The sequence below is a fragment of the Triturus cristatus genome, chromosome 3_2, assembly GCF_964204655.1.
Source record: "Triturus cristatus chromosome 3_2, aTriCri1.1, whole genome shotgun sequence".
NCBI lineage: Eukaryota > Metazoa > Chordata > Amphibia > Caudata > Salamandridae > Triturus > Triturus cristatus.
The window spans coordinates 1072534991-1072557069 of NC_140584.1; the positions used below are offsets into that span (position 1 = coordinate 1072534991).

The 22079-nt window shown below is 46.9% G+C and overlaps 1 long non-coding RNA gene across 1 annotated transcript; it reads left to right on the forward strand.

Moving 5' to 3' along the window:
* Positions 1–17134: 17134 nt before the first annotated feature.
* LOC146859140 (uncharacterized) lies at positions 17135–18596 on the forward strand. The gene is made up of 2 exons (XR_014979739.1): positions 17135–17187; positions 18015–18596. It is a non-coding gene; the product is annotated as an uncharacterized LOC146859140 (long non-coding RNA).
* Positions 18597–22079: the final 3483 nt, after the last annotated feature.

Sequence of the window (22079 nt, forward strand, 5' to 3'; positions counted from 1 at the left end):
CATACAAGAAAGAAAAACCTCACTAGAAACCAAAGTAGGTGCTGTTGCAATTGACTTGCGCCTGGTGTGGAGAGACCTGTGCAATGTTGCAAAAAGAGTATTGCTTGCAGGGACAACTGAGCACACAATGGCAACATTAAAAGAAAAAAAAATGTTGGCCTATCTCTTGAATAGAATTGACAAATGCTGCAAATCGCACAAGAATGTGGAAGCAAGATCACGCTGAACGAATGTGCGATTGGTGGGTATACCTGACAATTGGAAGGAGAATATCTGGAGCTATTCCTGAAAGGCTGAATAACAAAAATGTGGACATCTAAAGGACTATCAAACTTTTTTTCAATGAAAAGGGTGCAAAGAATTCCGGCACTCTATACCCCCTGGCCTCCCGACTGGGAGCATTTCATAGGGCAATTATTTTTTGACTGTTTAAATACCTGTTGGGGGTGTTGGCGCCCCTACCTGTGCAGAGACATTCATCACTGGAGTTGCAAAGGGAACCTGAGGCCTTTAGGTATCTGGTAATCATAGTGACATGCATGGAAATCAAAAGTCATAAACGTAATCCCACTATACTGATCACGGGCATACAGCGGGCGATTCATTTTTGGGTGTCTCTTCTCTTGTTCATGGCAGGAAGAATAGGTACAGCAAAAATGTATTACTGCCCAGGTGTATTTATTTCAATGCAGTATGAATACGATCTCCAGGATGTTCCTTGGGCAACTGAGAACAGCATTAAATACTTTAATCTTGAGAAAAAGAGGACGAGAGTCAAGAGGGATACTTTGGTATGCACCTATGACAAAGCTGGGCTGTGTGTGCCAGATTTGATGGCATATTACTTGGCGGCTCATCTGCAATTTGTGGTGAGTTGGATTGGACAAGAAAAAAGCACAATTAAAGAAATGTTTGGAGGATTGATGTTGGGTAGATGAATTATTATTATTAGCACACTTTATTGCTTGACAATCTTTGACCGGTAAAATATATGGTTCTTCTCTTGATAATATTCTGCTCAAGAGGGGGCAAACAGTTGCAACATAAACAAGATTTTCTGCTCTGGCCGATGCCAGAAAAAGAACAATTGAATAGAAGGTTAAAAATGTCTAAGTGGAGAGCAAGGGGGTATGTGTGATCATTGGAGATCTGTTTAAATCAAGTGCGCTGGACTCACCAGTGTAGAGTCTTTCCCCTCCTAGGAGGATAAATTATGCCACACAGGAGCTGCCATCAAGCATTACTTTATTCTTCTGCATATACTCATAACCTGCACATTAAATCGTACTTTACATTGACCACACCCTAACATCTCTGTTTGAAATGGGATTTCTAAGCCAGGCAGAAACCACCACTCTAGTCAGGGTAAGGGAGTAACACGCTGAAGATAAACTCCTGCTCACCCTCTTGGTAGCTTGGCAGAGCAGTCAGGCTTATCCTAGAGGCAATGTGTAAAGTGTTTTCGTAACACACTCACACAGCAGGTACACACTAGTCACACCACAAAAGAAACTCCACACAAGGTTATGCAAAAATAGCCTTTGTATTATCCATAAAACATACCAGAACGTAATCACATATATACACTGTGCCACCTGGCACTTGGCATGACTTTACAGGGATTATATACACTACAGGGCCAATTGGGCCACTGCCATAATCATCATAGTTCACAGTTAAAGAAGCAACCAGTAACTACTGGTAAGGGTGTGTCTAGCACACCACATTAGGCATCAAGCATGAGGCATGTACATCATAGTACTTCCTAGTATAGCATATTATGCAAAACATAATAATCACATCAGGCCCACCTTAGGCCTATACCTTAACAACAGGGCACACTGATACCATGAACACCTATTAGGTTCATACATCACCTAATTGCATTATGTCCCACCAAACCTCAGGGGTGAACATTAGGCAGTCTCATTCCCGAGGGCCCGCCCTGAGCTTTCCTTCATTGTCCCTGTTTAAAGTAAGGGCTTCTCCACACTGCGTGGCCCTTCTGTGGACACAAGGCTTTCCACTAACCCCCTAGCTTCAGATGCAGCCAAAACAATGCCCCCAACTGGCCCATAATGTAATGGGGGCGGGGGTACAACTCACCCTTGTCTCCTCTTTGGAGAATGCCTCCAGCGTTGCAGCTCTCCGCAACCATGCGGCGCAGCTGTGACAATATTAAGGCACAAACAGTGTGCCTGGCAGGCCCTACTCACCAGGGCTTCCCCAATCTCCTCGGGTCATTCACGGGAGACTGTCTGCTACGGGGCACGCCTATCCTTCTACCAGGCGGGGGGAGATGGTAAGTTGTAGGATGGAGCCCACGAGTCACCGGTCGAACAAAGGCAGCAGGGCTCCTTACCGGGGTCTCCTCGGTCGCTCGCTGGAGAGCCGACCATCCTCTCGACTGCATCAGGAGCATGCGAGGCTTACACTCGTTCCTGCTACTGGCCCTGCCCACCAGCAGGCTCAGATAGCACGCGGTGCTCTCCTCAGCAACACAGGAGTCCCGCCCACAAACAGGCTGCACCTCTACCTGACTTCTGGCTTGGGCTCCGCCCACGGTCAGGCTTCTTTGCCTGTCTTCCAGCCTCAGCCATGGAGCGAAGTCTCCCCAACTTCTCCCTTGAGGGCCTCTCCTTATGCTGAATTTGCTTACGAGCGGTGAGACACAACCAGGGGCAGACAGCGCCCCTCTCACGATACTGGCAAAGGGCAGGGCTGGGCCCAGGCAGGCCAGCTCACAAGGCCCTCCAGCAGAGGGGAAGTCCTTCGTGGCGGTTCCTCCTGGTGCCCTGCAGTCCTTCAACAAGCACAGTTCCAAGCAGGTACAACACACATAACATGGGGACAAAGCCCCAATATTTATACCACATAATGTCTTTGTTCTGCCCTGGCACTGGGCCCTGGACCTAGTCCAAACCAGTTCTGGGGGGCACTTAACAAGTACACAACACTCCCCATTGTCAGTGTAGGCTCTGGCCCCAGACACATGACAGGGGGGCAGAGCCAGCATAGTGGAAGGTAGGCACAGTCCTATTCAGGTTCAGGTTCTATTCCTCTCACTACTCCAAATGCATGTCAGGCCCATTCAGCCTAACGCTCACTCACCCAGGTCCTCTGGAACCACTGCACCTCCCCAGCCCCTGTCATCCAGAGACAGACATGCAACACACAACAGGCAGGCACAAAGACACATAGCACACAGAAATGCCCACTTCTATAAGTGGCATTTCTAAAACAGTGATAATAAATCTGCGAACACCATTACGCAGCATTTATTGCCACTTTTCCAAACATACCAAACTTGATTGCTTCTTTGTTAAAGACTGCCTCCTGGACAAGGTGACGCTGATCTGCATACATTTTTATGTTCCTTTTCCGAATCGAGTCGGGATCTCGAACCTTGCCAGTATTCAGTTATCGATTGGGGGTCCACTGTGGTAGTTTAGTTCTGATGGCTCTCCAAAATAGCAAGGTGGCTGGACTCTCACCAGTCGTGGAGTGAGGAGTTGATCGGTTGGCCCAGAGGGCCATGCACAGAGTTTAGATCATATCAATCCTCTCCATGGACGCTTGTCCAATGACCCAAATGAATCATTAAACTACACCATTGACTTGGGGCCAGAATGGAGGTGTACTCTCTAGGTGTTTGACTTTGAGTTGGACAAGGAATTTTTTTACTCTTTGCTGTTAAAGGGTGGGCCCTTATCAGATTTGAGGATTTCAAGGATACCCCATTTTGTAAAGATGTTATCAAACAATTCTATCACTTTGTCATGCGTTGTTGAAGATAGGTCTTCCACCTAAGGAAAATGTGAATGTTTGTCTTTGACTACCATCTGATGGTGTCCATTTCCATAGAGCCCGAAAAAGTCAACTGCAATCCTCTCCCAACCATGGGCAGGAAGGTCCGACATTATCACTGAGTACTGAGTTACCGTGGGGGGCGAGCAGTTGCAAATGTGGCATGCCTTCAGCTCCTCCTTGGCTCGCACAACTAGCCGAGGGAAACACACTCAGTCTCTTAAGGCTCTGTTGGTGGCTATGATAGCACGGTGTCCTTCATGGGCCAGCTCAATAACCCACTATCCTAGGCCTCCAGGTATGCCAATTCTTGAGCCTCACAGTATTAAGCTGTGTAAGGTTGGTGCTAACTCATCCTGACCATTTTTGAACTTTTGAAATTCTGCATCATTGGCAAGGGACTGGGTACTTCTCCATGAGTGCGTGGTGATGAGCTCTTTGATTATGTATATGTCTTTATTTGCATTTGTGGCGACAAGGGCTTGTTCCACAAACAGAGCCGCTGATGTACTGGATCGCGCAATAAAATTTAGATATGCTTTAGCTGTCCTTGAGGTCGAACTGTGATGAGATAGCAGCACTCATTAAAGGTTCTGCTAAGTTTTGGTCTGTCTGCGGTTTGTGCACAATTTCATAGCAATACTCTTGCAGTCTTAACCCCCAGTTCTCAGTGTGAGTGGGCATCTTAGCCTTCGAGTTTCCTAAAATTGTGAGCAATGCCTGGTGATCTGTGCTGACAGTAGAGGAATACATTAAAAAGTTCACAGCCCACACCACAGCCATACTCTCCTTCTCTGGCTGAGAGTAGGCATATTCTCTTCAAGACAGGCTTTCACTGGCATAGGCCATGATGTGTCTCTGAGCATTCCGAGGGCCATTGCTCCCAACCCTACAGGGCTCGCATCAACCATTATTTCGGTATGCAACTTTTGGTCAAAATAGGCCATTTCCGTTGTATTCTCAATCACAGGTTTAACGTCTTTGAAGCTCTGGTCGCATTCCGGAGACCACTTTTTTATTGTAGCTCTTATGCGGTGCCAAGGCGTATCTGGTTGTCCCCAATGTGTAAAAACCTGGGGACATCCAGTAGCATTGTGGCTCTTCGTATTATATGCACCAGTACTTTGACATGGATTTCAGTAGCAACCGCAAAGTATTTAGGATGGGCGTGGTCGATTAGAAAGAGATTGCTAGTCATTGACTATTCTCTTGATTAAACAGAGACTGCTAGCCATTTGACTATTCTCTGTTATGCCATCTTTTTCTGCATTTTTATTATGGATGTTATTTTTAAATTTTTCTTATTCATAAATTTTAATATTTCTTAAAACATGCCATTGTAAATAGAATAGTACGTATATACAGGCCCAGTAAACGAGTCAGAAAAACCTCAAGAAGTGTGCTTTGTATCTTGATGTCATCGACTGAAATTTAATTCTATTTTAAATCGTTGTATGTATTTGTTTTATATTGTTTTCGTGTTTCTGCTTTTATGAATGAACTTCGAATAAAGCATACTTTGACCTTGACCTTTGACCTTGACCACTGAAACAGTACAATTCACTTTGTCAGGTCTCTCAATGGCACACTCACTGTAGCAAAGTTGTGCATGTATCTTGAGCAATAACTGGCCATGCCTTGAAAGGATCAAAGCATGGTAATAGTGCTTGCACCTTGTCTGGGTCTGGAGTCATTCGCCAATTAGAGAATATGTACCCAAAAATCTTGAGTTTGGTTTGTGAAACTCACATTTTGCGGCAATCAGAGTGAGAGCTGCACTGAGTGAATAACTGGCAAACTTGTGTAAGGGCTTTGTCGTTCTCCTGCTGTGATCTCCCAAACTAAAGTATGTCACGCTATTATTGAAAGCATGTGTAACAGGTTGGATAATTTAGTGAATAAAGTCCTAGTATATCTCAGCAGCCGAAGACACTCCAAAACTTAGTCTCCTATATCAGAACAATCCAACATGAGTTGAAAAGGTAGTAATGTACCTGCAGTTCTCCTACATCTCGAGTTGATGGTATCCTTTATTCAGGTCAAGACAGGAAAACACTTTGGCTCCATTCAATTGCTTATTCATGTCACCTATGTGTAGGTCAGGGTGTCTCTCCCTCTCAATAGCTTTGTTTGCCCAGCGCATATCAACACAATTGCACACCTCTTCGCTGTTGTCCTTTTTGGTTCTACTACTATGGGTGAAATCCATGGCCTGGGGCCTGTGAAGCGTTCGATTATGTCATTTTGTAAGAGTGCTTCCAACTCTTTCTCTACAGTTTTGTGTAGATGAAACGCAACTCTGCAAGAAGGCTGAGCAACAGGGTGAATGTCTTCATTGATATGAAGCTGCACTTTCATTTTCCTGCTTTTTCTCAGGCCACGGAACAGCTTCGACTTCAGGGACACTATTATTGGAGTGTCTCTTGGATTGCCCCTTATACTGTACTATCCCCAGCGCTTTATTGAGGGTGGCGTCATGGTGTTTGGACGAAATACATACACTGCGATAAAAGGGCGATGCCTTATGCACCTTGCCTACCCCTTTGGGCACCCCCACCATGCAGATGACTGAGAGAGGTTTATCAAGTAGATGCCTGGACCACAGCTGGATACACAACTTCAGGAGACATAGTAGTGGAGGGTAGCCTTTGCACTTCTGTGGACCTGAGGGAGGGGGGCACATTAGACCGGGGTCAGAGTCTCCTATACTCTGCCTTAATAGGGGTGGCGGGAAATGATGGAATTTAGACTGGGAACCGGCACAGGAAGCTGGCCCACTAGAATTGATGATAACCTTAAAGGGGTTAGGGAGTGCTATTTCGCACATTTATGGAGCTTTGCCGGGCAAATTCGCAGGTATCGGGTTACCGGCTCTTAAGCGATGGTGGGAGGAGAAACTATCTCTGGACCTACAGGATGCCACATGGCAGAGATGCTTGGGATCTGTTAGAACGATTACACGAAATGCCCTTCAGGGTTACACAATTTAATTATTACACCACACATAACTTTCCCCTAACAAAATAGAAAAATGTATCCAGGTGCCAGAGCGACATGCCCCAGATGTCAGCAGGCTGATGCAGATTTTCTTCATATGGTGTGGCTTTGCCCTGTAATAGTGGATTCCTGGCAAACTGTAACTTCCTGTATATCAGATGTCACTACCTCCATTTATGCCACGTGACCCTGGCCTGTGCTCCACCTTCTTCATTCTGGGGTAGTAACAAAACAAACAAAATCAGAAGGGGGTTTGAAGGTCTAGCACTTGAACTAGTAAAAAGATGTATTGCCATGTCCTGGAAAGTAACGACTGCCCCTGTGGTTACCAATTGGCCGAAAGTTGTGATCCGTAGGGCATCCGTAGAACTTTTGGTTTGGACAGATGCCAGAGTCAGGGATGGGAGATGTAACTTTATGGAACAGTGGAATGACTATATGACCAGATTAAGTGCTATACTTACTCCTCCTGAGTAGCGGTATGAGGCCTAGCCATGGTGCCTAGCATTGCTGCATTCCAGGTGTCACTCAAGTGATATTGCTTTTTTCTCTGGTAGATTGGAAGGTGGGGAGCGAGTTGCAGGGAGAAGAGCGGAGTTGATTGTATTTTTGGTCATTGTTTTCTTCTTACTCTGTTACATGGTTTTGACGCTTGTTGCTACCGTGGGATCCTGTTTATCTGTTCAGTACTATATGGCTCTATTGCTGTAGAGGATATCTGGGCCAGACTAGCTGCATGACATTACCGCAATATCATTATGTAAATGGTGCACGATACGAGTATAATTAATAAAAAATATATGAACAAAGGAGGAAGGGGGAAATTCGAAATCCAAAAGAAATCCTCCAGCCCAAAATTGCACTGAAAGAGTAAAAGTTATAAGGTGCTTGGATAAAAGAGCCATGTAGGCAATCTGCTCTGTGGCTAGAACTTGAGGGAATACTCGTGGAGTACGAAGGCAGGTTAAGCAGGAAAATTCAAGATAAATGGAGAACTAGCAATATGCAGCACTTCGCATATGATGAACATTGCAGCTCCCGTCTAGATAGGAAGACAAGGTCTGACAGAACTACAAACACTATACACACGTTATATGACTCTGATACAGAGCAGTCTCTTGTAACTAATAAGGCGATTGAAGTGGAGGTGAGGAAATAAATCAGCAAACGAAATAAAGAACATATATAGCCAGAGAAAGAGAATATTAAGGACTGGCTATTGGCTAAGCTTAAAGATGACGGAACTACGATCTCAGGTTAAGAAAAAAAGGGTGCTAAGGCAACTGGGCCTGATGGGTCCCGGCCAGCTCATTAGGGCAATTTTGGAGGCACTAATGCAAGCCCTGAAGCTTTTGCTCAACGCGATTTGCCACACGGGGGAGAAGGCCCCACCCTCCTGGTCGGAGGGTACCATAGTTTCAGTTCTGAAGCCCGATAAACACCTAACTAAAGCAGAGTTCTATAGACCAATATTGTTGCTAAATACAGATTACAAGATCTTCGCAGGGATATTGGCCAGCAGAAAAGCAGGGGTAATTAGGAGTGTGGTGCATCCTGATCAGAGAGGCCTTGTCCCAGGCGGCAGCTAAGTGAATTCAATCATCTTTTGATTGGAGTCATTGATCTAGCGGGTAACCAGAAATCTCCTTTGATAGTTGTTACATTGGACGCTGTAAGGGCATCCGATAGGGTTAACTGGGCCTATCTCTGGAAAGTCCTCAGGAGCTTCAGATTCAACCAAAATATGATCAGAATAATAGAGAACCTATATGAAGTACCAGTTGTCAGAGTTCTTATAAATGATGAGCTACCAGATTGTTTACTGATATCTTGGGGTTATAGACAAGGTTGCCCTCTTCCACTCCTCCTATTCAAGCTCTATTTAGAACCATTTGCTCATCAGATTAGGTCAGTATGAGAACAGTGGTCCCAGCATACAGAATCATTCAATACAAAGCATTTAGAAAAACAATGTACCAAGAAACCTTTTAAGGAGGTTCAAATGCCTATTTAATCACATTGAACACTTATAATTTGTTATTACTGAGCTCCATAGTACAGACAACATTTTTGGTATCATAACAGTGCCCAGAAAAGAGGAGGAGGAGTCAGGAGGTGAGTGATAAAGTGTAGGATTTGGAAGGAAGTGAATACAAAAAATAGATGCATTAAGAACACAATCAAATTAATCGGCAAAATTAAATCTCTGCCGTATTTAAAATCAGATCAAATCATGATTCAAATATCTACAATTCTAAGAGAAGCCATATATATGAAGGAGATCACAGTACATCCTGAACTGGTGATAATATTGGCAAAGATGTTGTGTCGACGTTTCGACCCCTTAAGGCATGTAGGTACTCATTGCGACCTTACGGGATGGGGTCTTCATCAGGACTGGGGTGCAAGTGGAAGGGGGGGTGGGTGTGGGCACCTAAAAAACAAAATTGAACGAGCGTAAGGCTAATAGATCTATAAAAACGGGAAAGAAATTGATTGCAATAGTTATACAAAAAAAGTTACCCTATCTGTCAGAAGACAGGACTCTAAGACGTCAAAGGATCGTCAAAGGTGGAGGGTATCAAACTCCCCGAAGGTAACGACAGAAGCGGGAAAAGAGGTATCCACCTAAAATCGAATAGGTAAGTTAGTGGATAGAGTGGAGATAAATTACCAAACAAAGGCGCTCCACGATTAGGCGCATAACTTACTATGTCGCAGAAAGGCTTTTCTGTCGAGTTAAATCAGGAGGCTCTCAATATTCAGCACTCCCGGAAAGAAATCCAATTCATTATGGACAAGGCAGTTGGGGACTAGTCGCCACTAATTCGCCGCCAAGGAATTAATCTAAAAAGGAGGGGAGGGAGGGAGAGGATTAAACAACCAGACGTCAGAAAGGACCTGCATAAATCACAAAGCATGAATGAAGGCACAGGGGTCCAGCTACGTGGAGCTAGTGAGGAAGGAACGTGCCATTAATACGCGCGTGGCCAGCAAAATCACGAAGGTATCGTGATCTGAAAAATGTGACCCCGAGGGTTCTTAAGTATGCTAAAGAATACCCAACCGGTCCAGTCACTGAGGATAGTAGGACAAAGGACCGTGTTGACCAGTGAATAAATAAAATGTATTAGTAAGCGGCTTAAATCTAAGGGCAACGCAGCAAATAAGGGAAAACAGTACAGTTGTCAGGAGAATAAACGGACAAACTGCACAAAGTAATGCAACAATCAGTTAACGGGGAGCTACAAGGATGCTCTTACCCTGCTTCTCCGGTCCCGTGTGAAGGATGAAAGGGGAAGCGAGCCAAGTGATCGTAGGTTTACTTAAGACGCGAGATCATCACGTGATCTCCGTTATTGTGCTGGCGCTAAATGCCGGTGGCTTAACGTAATGGAAAAAAGACTTTGGTTGGAAGATTACGCTGGGGGTCGCGTAACTAGTTAGCATGGAGGAGTCTCGTTCGTTATCGGAATTAACCAGACAAATCGCTCCACCAACTAAGAACGGCCATGCACCACCACCCACAGAATCGAGAAAGAGCTATCAATCTGTCAATCCTTTCCGTGTCCGGGCCGGGTGAGGTTTCCCGATTAGGTCGGCCTCTACGATCATCCCAGTCAGTACCTCTGATATGGAGGTCAAATTTGCTTGGTATGAAGATGACATGCTACTGTATAGGATACCTTGTTTGTAGGGGATTTGGTAAGTTGTCAGGATACCTGATTAACAAAGATAAAACCAAGGTCATGTCATTGAATATGAAGAGTGGTATGCAGGATTGTCAAGATGCAGATGAGGTACTAAGGAGTCCAAATAGTCCATAAATTGGAAAATATTCCTGTGCTCAAATTAAAAAGAGTTAATCGTGAACTAGAGAAGCTCCTAGTAATAACTTGCCATTAACAATCTATGGTAGAGCAAATCTGGTCAAAATGATGACCCTCTCTAAAATAAAATTTGTGTTTAACTCCATATCCCTAATGTTCCCAAAAGAGCATACCAGCAAACTTCAGGGAAAAATTTGCAGTTTTCTGTGGGCATCCAAAGGCATTAGACGCTCACGGACAAAAAGCTCAATAGGAAGCTGACTGCGGGTGGCTTGGAATTGACTAATTTCCAGATTCACTATCATGTATTTCACTTCAAAAACATGCAGATGCTAGCAAATGAACCAGATAATTCACCAATGGGTAAACTGTACACAACAATTTTAATGGGCCTGGGAGGGAGTCATTTGTTGTAGAAATACGGAGATCCTAATTTTAAAAAGTAAGGCTGAAGTTCCTTCCTGCCACAGTAAGAATATGGGTTTATCTTAAAAAGGCTTTACTATCCCTTACTATGAATGCAATTTGAAAACTTGGGATAAATGTTAGGGAAGCTACTGTTGACTGGGCGGACAGGAGAGGTAGCAATGGGTTTGACACAAACGGCAACCTCTGCCTCACCTACTTGGACACAGGAGACTGATCTATTGGCTGAATGAATGCTACTGAGTGAGGTAAGTGGATATGGAGTGAGTGTTGGAGGTAGGGATCTGCGTATCATGGACTGCAATTGGACAGGCCATACTTCTAGTGAGCCTGTATGAGATGGAGCCGGAGCCCCCTGAGAGACTATAATTGAATATTAGATAAACTCAACGCCTATGTCAGCAGATGGTTATGTGCATCCTCAGCCCCAATCCGTGACTCTCATGGTGCGCTAGAATTTTTAAATGATTCGCTTAGTCACTTGCAAGATGGGGGTAAGATTAATAGAGTGGCAAGAACTCACAGTGTTTACTAGGCAAAAGATTTCAAAGTTTAAGTATTATCAGCTACAGTCACGGTGGGCATCACAGGAGTAGTCGAAGGAGGCTCAGAGTGAGTGGGAAGATCACTTAATAAACACTGAGCCATTACAAAATTAAGTGGCACCGTGGTGCTAGGACCTTTTTATGGCTGAAGACTAACATCAGCCTGAACCATTCTTAATCTGGAAGGATGACTTAGTTGAGGGTGATATAAGGCAATTGTGGTAAGGATCCTTAAATACTTTATATTCTATGGTAAAATATGTGTCACTTAAGAGAAACCATCTTTTTACTATCTACAGGGCCTACTGGGGTCCGAGCAATTTGACAAAATTGATCTGCCAGGCGCTTGTTTATCCGAAGTATGGCGCTTTACAATCAGATGATATGCACATGCTCATGCTCTGCCCTGCATTGCCATCTTACAGGTATAGAGTGAGTAAGGTCCTCTGTGAAATAACTGGGCATCAAATCAAGGTAAGCGCTCAATTGGTCTTTTAGAGAGGGACCCCGAGATGAATATTGGGTCTAATTCCACCAAGGTGAGGCTTGTTTTTTTATCTGGTCTTGTTGGCGAGGAGAGAGATATATAGGCTGGAAGTCTGCAGAGCCCCCTTCTGTTGAGGCACTACTCAAAAATATCAGCTCGATGAGTTACGTAGATATGGCATGTGATTCGGGAAGCTACGATAGGGTCTAGAAAAGCTTACGTCGAATGCCACCAACATCAGCCTTGTCCAATGATTAACCCTCTTTGTGTTGTGAATGCTAAGCTGGCGGGGCCAGCGAGCTAGCATCAGCAATCTCAGTGTATCACTTTCCTCAGTAGCTGGAACAGTGCTATGAGAAACTAATGGGTGATGAGAACAAAAAAACTAAACAAAAAAATGACTGATGTACAATTGCGTGGTAGCTAAGCTTGGGCAAAATGTTGTTTATGTCGGCAGAATGTTGGGTAATTTCTGACATGTTTTGCAATTAGTACGCGAAATGCCAGAGATTACACCATTATAGGATGTTATATAATTAAGTAATTTTAGAGGAGGAGCCTAGCGCGCAACCAAGATGGCCGCGTAGGTGCGAGGCTCCCGAGGACCTCCGTGACCTCCTACATAAATCCTGACAATATCCTGTCCTAGATGAGGGGACTGTGTTGGTGAGCCAGAGCTGAGGTGTCACCCGTTTTCCGCTTCCAAATTGGACCTCGGATACCGGCGGGAGCACCGAGTGAGGTTTGCGGCCTTCTCCACGCCGGCCCCCCGGATTGGAGTTGCGGGGCGATCCGGAGACAAAGTGATCAACAGCGGCGGGCAGGGCCGGGCGACTCGCGTACCCCGCACTTTCACTTTCGCTTTTGCACCCTCCTTGCTGCGTAGGCGAGGTTGGGTTGCGGGGCGGTGTGCGGTCGTGTGGCCTCGTTGGGGTGCCCTGCCGGCCCGCCGGCTGTGATCCGTCCTGCGGACCTGTGGTTGCCCCCCCCCGGAGCCCGTGAACTGGTTTGTCGGCCTTTTCCGAGGTGATTGGCACGATTTGGGGACTGAAACCCTGTCCACAAAGCAAGATGGCGACCGGGCAAAGGTGAAATCGACCCGCCGTGGCGCAGCCCATCAGTCCAACAACATGGACCGCTACACCCTCCAGAAGGGATCTCCTGAGGTGCCGCGTAGGTCCCCTGAGGGCCCGACTGATGCTCCTGCTCTGCCCGCGGATCTGACCCTGCGAGATGTCATGGGCGCTATCGCCGAGATGAAGGCCTCGGTGGACCAGCGCTTTGACACACTGGCGCAGAAGATTGACTCGGTCCACGTGGATGTTGGCCTGGTGAGGGCCGATTTATCCAAGACCAATGACCGGGTCGATTCTTTGGCCCACACCACCTCAGGCCTCACAACGGACGTAGCGGCCCTCCAAAAGGAGGTGCGCCGGCTTGGCCAGGCGAGCGCCCTGATGGATCGTCGACTGGAAGATTCCGAGGGTCGGGCCCGGAGGAACAATGTCCGCATTGTCGGGGTGCCGGAGGGACGTGAGGAGGCGGCGGCGGACCTGTTTGTGGAGGACCTGATTCTCACCCATCTCCAGCCCCGGGGGCTGAGTAAATTCTTTGCGGTGGAACGTGCCCACAGGGTTCCCGGAGGAAGACCTAAGGCCGGAGCCCCTCCGAGGCCTCTCATCGCCCGGATTTTCAACTTTCGGGACAGAGACGCTATCCTGCAGACTTCTCGGCTACAAGGACCGGTCAGACTCGACAATATGGACGTAAACTTCTATCCTGATTTCACCCCAGCGGTCCAGAAGCAGAGACTGAGCTTTCTCGGAGTTAAACGTCGTCTACGGGACCTGAACCTCAAGTATGCGATGCTTTTTCCAGCTAAGTTGCGGGTGGAGGTGGATGGCCGCACGCACTTTTTTGATCGTCCCGAAGCGGCCGGGGACTGGTTGGACTCTTTGCCCGGGGATCGGGGCCGGGGGGGTGGGGGAGGGCGCGGTTGGAGGGGAGGGCTCGCCGGATCAGGACTGAGGGACTAATAATAGGCCTCGCTTTGGACAACATTATCGTCACTTTTGACTGTTCGTGTAAGTTCCCCTCCTGTGGAGGTAGTACGGGGTCTCCTGGGGGCTCTCCCTCCTCCTCTGGGGGACTAGTTAGTTTAATCATCTATGGGGCGACAGGCACACTGCACTTTGGGGGGGCTGTTTGGGCTCATGCAGGGGTGCAGGGAGGGGGGAGTTTTGTTGGGATGGGTGGGTTGGGGTGGGGTGTTGTTTGTTTTTACCGCAAGGCAAACCCTTTATTGTATTGGTGTTTTTAAGGTGCTCTCAGGGGGACGAATGATGGCTTCTGTACGTGATGGGGGGTAGGGACCTGACTTTATTGTCTTGGAACGTTAATGGACTGGGGGATAGGATCAAGCGAGGTGTGGTCCTGCAGTATCTGAAACGAACTTCGCCAGATGTGGTCTTTCTGCAGGAGACACACCTTATTGGTAATTCCTTTTGTGCCATGAATCGGCGTGGCTATCGTTTGGTGGCCCACTCGGGCTTCACGTCGGGCTCACGGGGGGTGGGCATCATGGTGAAGAACTCGCTCCCGTTGGAAATAGACGAGGTGCGCCATGATGAGAGGGGACGCTACACTGTCTTAGTGGGGAGAATGGAGGGCAAAGTAGTTGTCTTTGTATCAGTGTACGTCCCACCGGGGTTACAGTCTACCACTTTTGCAGACCTGGGGTGCCTCCTTCTTGACCTTCCGGGGGGGCTTCTGGTGGTTGGGGGGGACTTCAATGCGGTGGTTTCTGGGACCGTGGATCGCCACCCCCCTAGGGACCTCCCCGGGCGCAGGCGTGGCTGTCCGGCTTTCTAGATACACTGGGATTGGTGGACTGCTGGCGCTTAAAACATCCCACGCAGCTGCAGTACACTTTCCACTCGGGTGCCCATGGTAGCCTCTCTCGGCTTGATTATGTCCTTGTCCCTGCGGCCTATGTGGGGAGGGTAGGAGAGGTACGCCATTTGGCGTGGGGTATTTCAGATCACTCCCCGCTCCTGTTGCACTTTGATGTCTTCCCGAGGGGGGAGGGCAGGGTAGCTCCAATCAACGCCTGGTACCTGCGCGACCCCACCATTCGCGCTGATTTGATTAAATCCTTGCAGCGGTATTTTGATGAGAATGTGGGGTCCGTCCCTTCGGCTATCTCCCTGTGGGAAGCCTTCAAGACAGTTCTTAGAGGGGAGGCCCTCTCCGTTATCTCCCATGCCCGGAGGCGCGAGCAGGAGGAGGTGACCCGGGTGGAGGCCGAAATTGCTGAATTGGAGGGTGATCTAGAGGGTGGGGTGACGGATGCTGCACTACATGTCCTACAACTTAAGCAGGCGGCCTACAGGGCCCTCGTCACGGAGGCGGCCAGGGGCCTCAGTAGAGAGCAACAGGGGCGACTGTATGATGTAGGTGATAAGGCTGGTAAACTGCTTGCGTGGTTGGATAAGAAGGAGAGAGCGAGTCGTGTGGTCCCGCTGGTTGAGAGGATGGATGGTGTGCGTGTCACCGAGCCAGAAGACATTGTCTCTTGTTTCGCGGATTATTTCCGCGATGTGTATTCCCCGGTTTCTCCCTGCTCGGAGGAGGATTCCCATGCCCTGCTTAGGGATATCGCGCTGCCTTCCCTTTCGGTGGTGGACAGGGTGTCGTTAGATGCCGCTCCCACCTCTGACGAAATTGCCCTCGCCATACGCTCGGTCGCATCCGGCAAGGCCATGGGCCCGAACGGCATCCCTATCGAGTTGTATAAGCTGCGACCGGATGTACTGGCACCCAATCTCCGCGCGATGTTCCTGGCGACCCACTCGCTGGGCTCCCTCCCGCCGGACCAGCGTCTGGCTACAATCGTGGTGATCCACAAGGAAGGGAGACCCCGGGACCGGGTTACATCCTATCGGCCCATCTCGCTCTTGAATGCGGAGCCCAAAATCCTCGCCAAGGTGCTAGCCAACCGGCTGGTCGGCGTGGTGGGCGATCTGGTCCACCAAGACCAGTCCGGCTTTATTCCCCATCGCAACACGGCCCTCAATCTGCGGCGCTTGCACGGGGTGCTCGCGCGTGTCCCGTTTGTGCGGGAGCCGGCCGTATTGGCGTCAGTAGTATAGGTTGTATACTACTCGTCACCATGTATTTTCGCTAATTGGATGTGACAGGTGGCCACGCCCCTTTGACCACGCCCCTTTGGTCCGTGTGTCTATATTGGACGCGTTCCAAGTCTGATTTTAATCGGGGTTTTAATCGGTCCTTATAACGTATTGATAAGATTATAGCATTTTATTGTTTTATAGGTCGTTATTTTGTGAATCATGGCTTATAAAATGATACGGCGATGAAATCATAAAGCGTATAAAACGATAAGTTAGGAATTGTGAATCAAGGCTTATAAAATGATACTGCGATGAAATCAAAAACGTATGAATCGACCACGCATGCAGGAGGGTTGCTAAGAAGTGGGGGTAGTGTGAAATACGAGTCTACAAACATACCGCGGGGCGTGTCTAGTATGTTCACAGAGGATATAAGCCAGCATTCCGAGGACCGTGTGTTAAGAAACCCCCGCTTTTTGCCGACAAAGAAAAGCTCGAGCTTTAAGACAACTTTGAGAATGTCTTGCTCTAGCGTGGAAGCGGGACCCCTTGGAGAAACTATAACAGCGATGCTGAAGGAAGCGGCAAATGCTGCAGACGACGCTGCAGAACTCGACGATAGTGATAAGGAAAATTGCGCGCCAACAACGCCTGCGGGTACTACGTCGGAGATGTCATCGGCGATGCTGAATAAAAAGCCCGAGACAGACGTCGAGGCATCGGCTATGCCGAATATAAAGCCCGAGACCGGAGCCTGCGAAGAGGCGGTTGGTGGCGTTGCTAAAATGGCGAGCAATACCTCCGATGCTACAGACGGCGGTGGAAGAGCGGAACCAAGTGAAGATGACGAGGGTATTGACCTGCAAGAGCCTGAACCCGAGGACTCTAGCGAATGTACAGAGATGGATTCCGGAGAAGAATCTGTAAACGAAACAGAAAAGTGCGAAGTTGGAAAACGAAAAGTAAGTACGAACCGCAATTTTTCGGCAAATCCTCTGGGGTGTTTAAGAGTGTGATGATGAGGCGTGTAGTTGTGAGGAAGGCTGAGGTCGAAAAACCCCTTTTTTCTTTTTATCAGCAAAAGAGAGGAGGAGGAGCCCCAGGCGACAAAACCGCTAGCACGACTATGGAAGTCACACAGCCATCGCTACGTTTTTCATGTCTCTGCTGCTCAAGACAGAAAAAACTTGCCGTAACGCATAAAAACTGCAGCTGTAAGCGCTTAGACGCAATTGTACAATTTTGTCGTGGTGAAAGTTGGAGCACGGATCGATATCGCGGACTTTTGACAGCGATAGCCGCGATCATAAAATTGTGCTTAAAGGCGGGGTGGTACGACGAATGCGAAGGTTGTAAAATTGACGACCCGAGTCAGTTGCATCACGACTGTCTCACGACGGGTGATGAATATGAAGACAGTTTGATACGGAAACTATGTTACAAGCTGGACCCCTATAAGATTATGGCGACGTTGGGGGCGGTCTATGGCTTGAAAGAAATGTCAGTACCCGAAGATTGTAGTAAGATGATTGCGAATGTTTTAAAGTATATTAAGAGAGTACAGTCCCCATCAGAGCATGTGAAAAGTATGTATGAAGCGGGTGATGAATACATACGCTTGATAATGAAACAGCATTTGAGAAGGAAGAATTACCGTAGATATTTTAAGATCAAGTATCTTTACAGGAGTTTAAAACCGAGGAACATGACATTTCTTAATGTAGAGTAAATGAAAACATGATGATCTTCGCGATTGCTACTATTATGTATGTGTGTTTTTCCGTTGCAGGAAAGTGTGTTTCGACACATGGTTGAGATCGGCGTGCGACCGAGCGTTAGATGCCTGGAAGACGCTTTTTATTTTCTGATCAGAGCAAAGATGGCGTACCCCAAACCAGTGTTTCGCCCGACCGCGCTATGTCGTAACAAGCGATGTGAAATCATCGAAGAGCTTGAAAAAGAACTGGGTCAGAAACCTAGAGGCTTTTACGACGTTGAAAAGAGCAAAATCTTCTTGGGCGCTGACGACGTGCTCGAAGATTGCATCGACAATTATATCAGGCGGACATTTTGCACCCTAGGAACTACTCTGAATAAGAAACAGTTTTTCAATTTCATGAATACAATATCTGATTTGTTTTGTCGAGCCTTCTTGAAGGGGCGTGGGGAGGATGTAAGAAGACTGGTACCGTTCATAGCTAGCAAAATCCAAATATTGATTCTACGTCACGAGTTTTTGAGAGCATTGTGTTAAATATCTATGTTTTTATCGTTATTATCGTTTATAGCGCTGTACATTCCTATATTACCAGTTTAAATCATACACTGTTTAATTCGTGTGTTATTAAATAATCTACTATTGTAAAATAAACCGGCTTCTAGTTCTGATTATTTGATAAAGAAAAATAATAAAACAAAAGTGAATTAATAGAATAGGGGGGCGGGAGTAGGGGTTGCGGTATTTTAGTTCAAGAAGCGCTACGATGCAGAAGCTTTTCAAAAGAGTTTATTACAACCCCTCGAAAGTTGGTAGTTTTGGCGGTGTAGAAGCCTTGTACAAGGAGAGCAAAATCCACAACGACGGTGTTAAAAGAACACAGGTACGCGACTGGTTATCGGGCGAAGATGCCTACACGCTACATAAGGGGTCGAGAAAGCGCTTTCAAAGACGGCGTGTGATAGTCAGCGGCTTAAATCATCAATGGCAGGCGGACCTTCTAGACGTCCGTGAACATGCCGCGGTTAATGATGGTGTAAAATTTATATTAACGGTGATAGACGTACTGTCAAAGTATGCATTCGCCGTTGGCCTGAAGGAAAAATCGGGGAGCTCGGTCACAAAAGCCTTTGATTACATTTTCAGCAGCGGGAGAATTCCTAAAAAGTTACAAACAGATAGAGGAAAAGAGTTTGAAAACAAGACGCTAAAAGCTCTGCTGAACAAGTATGGTGTAAAACATTTTGTTACAAACAACGAAGTGAAGGCGGCGATTGTAGAAAGATTCAACAGAACTCTCAAGGCACGAATTTGGCGGTATTTTACAGCGTACAACACATTTCGTTATATAGATCGTTTACAAGATTTTATTGAAAGTTACAATCATAGCTATCATAGAACCATTAAGATGTCCCCTGTAGAAGTATCCCCGCAAAATGAGTTGAAAATTTGGAGAACTGTGTACGGGTCCGTGTTCACCAACAACCCTGTTTCAAAAAACACGCTCAAAAAAGGTGATCATGTTAGGGTATCTAGATGCAAGGGGGTATTTCAAAAGGGGTATGAGCAGACTTTTACAGATGAGATCTTTGTGATAGACAAGATTTCCAAGCATTCAGGCGTTACAGTTTTTAACTTAAAAGACTATGCTGGGGAGGAGGTCGAAGGGTGTTTTTACAAAGAAGAGCTGCAAAAAATAAAACAGGATCAAGATCGTGTGTACCGTATTGAGAACGTTTTGGCAAAGAAGGGGCACGGGGCACAAAGACAGTGCCTAGTTAAATGGCGGGGATGGCCTGATAAATTTAATAGTTGGGTCTCTGAGAGTGAATTAAAGGATATACAAAGTCTACAACAGCGGATATAGGCATTTAGGTACCGCGGAAGCGCCATGGAGGTCGGACCTTTTTATCTGACGCTCCCGAGTAACGCGTCTTTGGACACTTTCCCTAATAACAAAATTTCAAATTTTACGGTGAAACTAGCAAAACCTATTCATCTACAAGGAGATTGGGAGGTGGCCCTAACAGAAATTCAGTACCCGCACACGTGGGACACTTTTGAAACAGAGGATGTTAGATTTACGGTGGTACGCAAGAAGGAAAGCGCCCACGAACTTTCTTTCCCGCCGGGGCACTATGACAACATACGAGACATTGTAGAAGTAATGAATAAATCCATTGGTAACATATCGGAACTTGTTGACCTTAGATTAACGTATGAACCACGACTTCGAAAAGTGCAGTTGAGGAATGCTCAAGACTATGGTATTTTGGTGCGTGAAAAACTGGGGAGAGTGTTGGGGCTGACGCCTAACGTTCACCACTCTTCATCATCGGGGAAAGCCTACACGGATGTACACGGCGGATTTTATATGATGTTTGTATACTGCGACGTGATAGAGCATCAGAGAGTGGGGGATAGCTACGTGCCTCTCCTCCGGTGCGTGGAAATCACAGGCAAGAATAATAGCATGATAAACATCATTTACACCAAAAGAGATTATGTACCGATCAGCAAAAAACATTTTCACACAATAACTTTGGAACTGAAGGACGATTTGAACACTAATATAAGATTTAAAGTGGGTAAAGTCATAGCGAAGCTTCATTTCAGGCCGCGACGTGGTGAAGTGTACTAGAATAATGATTTTACCTGAAAATTACGGCGACGCGTCGCTCTATAGGGATTACTATAGAGCACAAGCCGGCTCAGGCCTCCCGGGGTTCCACGGGGCACCTATTATGTACGGGGCGGGTGTTGGCGGTATATTCAGAAGCCTTTTCAGAAAAGCAGTACCGCTTTTAAGAAGAGGGTTCCAGTTGGTAAAACCGCACGTGAAAACCGCTGCAGCAAATATTGCCCGAGACGTCGCAGGGCACGTTTCGGGGGCGGTGATGAAAAAGTTTACCAAAACGGGTCAAGAAGGCTCAGGTTTAATCTATCTCGAAAGAGGAAGGAAGAGAAAAAGGGGTGTATCACTAAGGGGGCCGCCCGCGTTCCTTCAAAGCGTTGTGAAGCGCCGGCGACCGGCTCAAAAGAGTTCGCTTAAGACCCGGAGAAGACACGGAAAAAAACGAGTCTCTAAGGGCAACATATTTTAAATCGGACCATGGCCTCCGTCCCTTGCGGTTCCCAGGAATGCACAAAGTCAGAGTTGGACCTATTCCAAGTACCACCAACGCAAACCAGCATTGAAAGTTCTCTATATGTCGAAGTACCGCCACTTTCAGCCCTGTCAGACACAGCCCCCTTAGAGTTCTTCATAGCTCGGTCGGATGACTACCTGGACCTTTCAGCTACCCTGATTTATCTGTCGTGCAAAATTACTAACGCAGACGGATCCGATTTGGACGCCGCAGCCCGAGTGGCGTTTTCTCCATACCCCATAGCCGCACTTTTTAACCAACTGGATGTGAGCCTCGGCGACCGGCTCATCAGCCAGTCAAACAACACGTATCCATACAGGGCTTATCTCGAAACGGTACTTAATTATGGGGACCCCACTTTAAAACGCCAACTTTCTGCAGGTCTCTTCTACAGAGACACCGCTGGAGAGCACGAGGACACGACTTTAAACGGTGCTAACGCGGGATTTAAGAGCAGAGCTAGCTTTACAGCCCGAAGTCGTAAAGTGGAACTGATTGGGCAATTACACTGCGATTTATTTTTCCAAGACAAATTAATGCTTAACGGTCTAGATGTGAAGATTAAACTGATTCGAAATAAAGACACTTTTTGCTTAATGAGCGGCGATGCAGAAAATTACAAAGTGCATATCTTAGCGGCGTCACTATTTGTGAAACGTGTCAAAGTGAGCCCGGTGGTGCGTTTAGCTCACGCCGAGACTCTGTTAACCAGTAATGCCAAGTACCCCATCGAAAGAGTGGAGCTCAAAGTGTTCAGCATCCCAGCCGGTGCGCTACTATCGAATACTGAGAATATTTTTTTCGGATTTTTGCCAAGAACTGTAATAGTAGCGCTGGTCGATAACGCAGCATTTAGCGGTGAATATGGCAGAAACCCCTTTAATTTCAAGCATTATAATATATCTCACAGCAGCCTCTCCGTAGACGGCCAAGCTATACCGGCAAAACCATACACGCCGTCATTTGGAACTGGGGGTGTGGCTAGAGA